This window comes from Phyllobates terribilis, unplaced genomic scaffold (assembly GCF_046119375.1).
Source record: "Phyllobates terribilis strain yellow unplaced genomic scaffold, ASM4611937v1 Scaffold_1__5_contigs__length_1240528914, whole genome shotgun sequence".
NCBI classification, from domain to species: Eukaryota; Metazoa; Chordata; class Amphibia; order Anura; family Dendrobatidae; genus Phyllobates; species Phyllobates terribilis.
In genome coordinates, this window is record NW_027362761.1 from 1,116,528,667 (window position 1) to 1,116,534,666 (window position 6,000).

The window sequence follows — 6,000 nt, forward strand, 5'->3', positions numbered from 1 at the left end:
ACAAGTTATGCTGAATCTTTTCCAACAAATCTGTATATTTTTCTGCTCGGCTTCTCTGCCATGGGCATGAACCATTGCTGTCCTGTGGTCAGCCGCGCGGTTTGGCTGGTGAAACAAACCTGTCTAGAAGTGATTATACAATGAGGAGTTCATGGACCTCCGCAACTCGGGTGTCTTGCGGTTTTCTGCCTCGGGCACATCGATTTCGTGTGATTGCAGCCTCAGGCAACTACTCAAAATTACATTAAAAACTGGTCTTTGAGTTGGGTGGTCGCTTAGAAGGAAACAGCCAGGACTAGAAATCCGTCAGAGAAAATCTTGCCTAGATCATATCAAATCTAATGTTCTTCACAAGCCGATGGTTTTTGGAGAGGATTCTCTGTTCAACAGTCATACATTTCTATAATCAGAGGACAATAGGGTCGCACGGTGCCCAAAAAAAGTCCCCTAATGGTTCCCTACCAATTATTGGAGTGCTTTGCATTGGATTGACCTCTGTTCCTGACCCGGCTTGGTCTCATCCATTGGTTGCCCTTCTGGATTGGACCCTGTATAACATGGACTGTAATTTTAGGACCAGTACACATTTCAGTTTCTTAGGTAAGAAAATACACCTGTGCACCAGGATAAATAATGCAATGTATATAATGTTACTCAACCTGATAGATGAGCTTTAGTTGTTATAAATTAGTTTTTTAAGGTTGAAGGAAGACTAAGTCCATCTAGTTAACCCATAGCCTAACATGTTGATCCAGAGGAAGGCAAAAATAAACCCATGTGGCAAACACTGAGCTCCACATTGGGGAAAAAAAATCCTTCCTGACTCCATACGGCAATCAGACTAGTTCCCTGGATCAACGCCCTATCAAGGAATCTAGTATATATAACCTGTAATACTATACTTTTCAAGAAAGGCATCCATGCCCTTCTTAAATTTTAGTAGTGAATCACTCATTACAACATCATGCGGCAGAGAGTTCCATAGTCTCACTGCTGTTACAGTAAAGAATCCGCATCTGTGATTCTGATTAAACCTTCTTTCCTCCAGACGTAGAAGATGCCCCCTTGTCCCCGTCTCAGGCCTCAGAGTAAAAAGATCAGTAGAAAGGTCTTTGTACTGTCCCCTCATATACTTGTGACAGAGTTACTGGTATGATATATGAGGGGAGGTATGTGTCGCACAGGTTGCTAGCCTGTGTGAACTGAAACCAGTGGACTTTCTGCCAGCATGTTATATGCTAGTGGGTTAACTCACTCAAAGGGAGTGGTTTTAGGGGAATGACATAGTGATGGGAGGGATGTCATTCCCCATACCTCCACCCCTGGGTGTGGCTGAGCATCGTTTAAATGTTCAGTCCTGTTTTTTTTTCTGTGAGTTGTGTTTGGAGAGGCAAGGTCTCCAGACCGGACAGCCATAGCTCAGGAGGGAGCTGAAGGCTGGACATAACTTGTGTGTTCGACCCGCACACACATATATGGACTGTGCTATAGTTTATCTTTTGTTGTTTAGCCAAGTAAGGCTGTATTTATTTTGCTGGAGTGCAGAGCTTTATGCTGCTAATAAAGCCTGCAAAGAAAACCCGGGTTCCTGAGTCTACTTCCGTAACTGGCCGAGCGAGTCGTCTTACCACAGTGTACATAGTAATAAGATCACCCCTAAGTCTTAGTTTTTCCAAACTAAATAACCCCAAGTGTAATAACCTGTCTTGGTATTGCAGACCCCCCAGTCCTCTAATAACCTTGGTCGCTCTTCTCTGCACCCGCTCTAGTTCAGCTATGTCTTTCTTATACACAGAATACTGTGTACAGTTCTGGTCTCCGAAGTGTGGTCGCACTAGTGACTTGTATAGAGGTAAAATTATGTTCTCCTCATGAGCATCTATGCCTCTTTTAATGCATCCCATTATTCTATTTGCTTTTGCAGCAGCTGCCTGACACTGGCCACCAAACGTGAGCTTGTCGTCCACCAATATACCCAGGTCTTTTTCAGTGACAGTTTTGCCCTGTGATCTACAATTAAGCATATACCGTAATTATACATTTTATTTCCTCTGCCCAAGTGCATTACCTTACATTTATCCCCATTAAAGCTCATTTGCCATTTATCAGCCCAAGCTTCTAGTTTACATAGATCCTCCTGTAATATAAAATTGTCCTCCTCTGTATTGATTAGCCTGCAGAGTTTAGTGTCATCTGCAAATATTGAAATATTACTCTGTATGCCCCCTACAAGGTCATTAATAAATATGTTAAAAAGATGCGGGCCCAATACTGACCCCTGTGGTACCCCACTGTTAACTGAGACCCAGTCTGAGTGTGTTCCATTAATAACCACCCTTTGTTTCCTATCACTGAGCCAGTTCTTAACCCACATACAGTACAGACCAAAAGTTTGGACACACCTTCTCATTTAATGATTTTTCTGTATTTTCATGACTATGAAAATTGTACATTCACACTGAAGGCATCAAAACTATGAATTAACACATGTGGAATTATATACTTAACAAAAAAGTGTGAAACAACTGAAAATATGTCTTATATTCTAGGTTCTTCAAAGTAGCCACCTTTTGCTTTGATGACTGCTTTGCACACTCTTGGCATTCTCTTGATGAGCTTCAAGAGGTAGTCACCGGAAATGGTCTTCCAACAATCTTGAAGGAGTTCCCAGAGATGCTTAGCACTTGTTGGCCCTTTTGCCTTCACTCTGCGGTCCAGCTCACCCCAAACCATCTCGATTGGATTCAGGTCTGGTGACTGTGGAGGCCAGGTCATCTGGCATAGCACCCCATCACTCTCCTTCTTGGTCACATAGCCCTTACACAGCCTGGAGGTGTTTGGGGTCATTGTCCTGTTGAAAAATAAATGATGGTCCAACTAAACGCAAACCGGATGGAATAGCATGCCGCTGCAAGATGCTGTGGTAGCCATGCTGGTTCAGTATGCCTTCAACTTTGAATAAATCCTCAACAGTGTCACCAGCAAAGCACACCTACACCATCACACCTCTTCCTCCATGCTTCACGGTGGGAACCAGGCATGTAGAGTCCATCCGTTCACCTTTTTTGCGTTGCACAAAGACACGGTGGTTGGAACCAAAGATCTCAAATTTGGACTCATCAGACCAAAGCACAGATTTCCACTGGTCTAATGTCCATTCCTTGTGTTCTTTAGCCCAAACAAGTCTCTTCTGCTTGTTGCCTGTCCTTAGCAGTGGTTTCCTAGCAGTTATTTTACCATGAAGGCCGGCTGTACAAAGTCTCCTCTTAACAGTTGTTGTAGAGATGTGTTTTCTGCTAGAGCTCTGTGTGGCATTGACCTGGTCTCTAATCTGAGCTGCTGTTAACCTACGATTTCTGAGGCTGGTGACTCGGATAAACTAATCCTCAGAAGCAGAGGTGACTCTTGGTCTTCCTTTCCTGGGGCGGTCCTCATGTGAGCCACTTTCTTTGCAGCGCTTGATGGTTTTTGCAACTGCACTTGGGGACACTTTCAAAGTTTGCCCAATTTTTCGCACTGACTGACCTTCATTTCTTTAAGTAATGATGGCCACTCGTTTTTCTTTACTTAGCTGCTTTTTTCTTGCCATAATACAAATTCTAACAGTCTATTCAGTAGGACTATCAGCTGTGTATCCACCTGACTTCTGCACAACACAACTGATGGTCCCATCCCCATTTATAAAGCAATAAATCCCACTTGTTAAACCTGACAGGGCACACCTGTGAAGTGAAAACCATTTCCGGTGACTACCTCTTGAAGCTCATCAAGAGAATGCCAAGAGTGTGCAAAGCAGTCATCAAAGCAAAAGGTGGCTGCTTTGAAGAACCTAGAATATAAGACATATTTTCAGTTGTTTCACAGTTTTTTGTTAAGTTTATAATTCCACATGTGTTAATTCATAGTTTTGATGCCTTCAGTGTGAATGTACAATTTTCATAGTCATGAAAATACAGAATAATCTTTAAATGAGAAGGTGTGTCCAAACTTTTGGTCTGTACTGTACATATATTTTCCCCTATTCCCATTGTTCTCATTTTATGTATCAACCTTTTGTGTGGAACCGTATCAAAAGATTTTGAAAAGTCCATATACACAACATCCACTGCATTTCCTTGGTCCAGTCCAGAACTTGCCTCCTCATAAAAGCTGATCAGATTAGTTTGACAGGAACGGTCCCTCGTAAACCCATGATGATATTGGATCATGAGGTTATTCCTCTTCAGATACTCTAGTATAGCATCTCTTAGGAAACCCTCCAGGATTTTACCTACAGTAGAGGTTAAGCTTACTGTCCTCCAAGTTCGGTTTTTGTCCCCTTTTTGAATATTGGCACCACATTTGCTATACGCCAGTCCTGTGGTACAGACCCTGTTATTATGGAATCTTTAAAGATTAAACATAATGGTCTATCTATGACGTTACTTATTTCCTGCAGAACTCGCGGGTGTATCCCATCCGGGCCCGGGGATTTGTCAACTTTAGTGATTTTTAGACGCCGCCGTACTTCCTGCTGGGTTAAGCAAGTGACATTTAATGGAGAATTTTTGTTATCACTGATCATGTTTTCAGTCTTGCGATTTTCTTGTGTAAATGTTGAAAAAAAATCATTTAGCATATTTGCTTTTTCCTCATCCTCATCCACCATTTCACCCATACTAATTTTAAGGGGGCCAACACTACCATTTTTTAGTTTCTTACTTTTTTAGTTAAAGAATATTTTGGGGTTATTTTTTCTTTCTCTGGCAATGAGTCTCTCTGTCTGTCTTTTCTGCCTTGATTTGGTTTTTACAGAATTTATTACATTTTCTGTATTTATTTAATGCCTCATCACTACCTACTTGCTTTAGTTATCTAAATGCTTTCTTTTTGTCACTTATTGCGCCCCTTGCAGCTCTATTTAGCCATAGTGGTTTCCTCCTATTTCTAGCATGTTTATTCCCATAGGGTATATATTGTGCCTATTCAGGATGCTAATAAATGTCTCCCATTTGCTTTGTGTAGTTTTATGTCTCAGGATATCGTCCCAGTTTATTGCACTAAGATCATCTCTCAACCGTTAGAAATTTGCCTTCCTGAAGTTTAGTGTCCTTGTAACCCCTCTACTACACATCTTATTAAAGGATACATGAAAACTTATTATTTTGTGATCACTATTACCCAAGTGACCCCCAACTCGTATATTTGATATGCGGTTTGGCCTGTTGGTTAATATTAGGTCTAGCAGTACCCCCCTTCTTGTTGGGTCCTGAACCAGTTGTGAAAGGTAATGGTCTCTCATAATTGTCAAAAACCTATTACCTTTGCTTGAACTACAGGTTTCTGTTCCCCAATGTATTTCAGGGTAGTTAAAGTCCCCCATAATAATGACTTCTCCTTGAGTCGCTGCTTTATCTATTTGCTTTATGAGGATATTCTCTGCTGCTTCCATTATTTTTGGAGACTTATAACAAACCCCTATCAGTAATTTATTTATTTTTCCCACTCCCCTTATCTCCACCCACAGGGACTCTACATTTTCATTAGATTCACATATATCCTCCTGCAAGACGGGTTTTAAGGATGATTTTACATATAAACACACACCGCCTCCTCACTTATTTGTACGGTCATTTCTGAACAGACTATAGCCCTCTAAACTAACTGCCCAGTCATGGCTCTCGTCCAGCCATGTCTCAGATATGCCCACCATGTCATAATTATTTTCCAACAAAATTAATTCTAATTCCTCCATTTTGTTGGTGAGGCTTCTGGCATTAGTGTACATGCATTGTATGTATCTCTCTGTACCTCTATTCCTTCTTACTATATTGACTGTTCTAACCCCCATGCCCAATTTCTTTATTTGTGCCCAGGTCACTGTCTGCACTATCGTCCGCACCTATAAAATGAATACCCTCCCCCCAAATCCCAAGATTAAACACTCCTCCAACCTTCTAGCCATTTTGTCCCCCAGCACAGCTGCACCCTCCCCATTGAGGTGCAGCCCGTCCCTAGCGT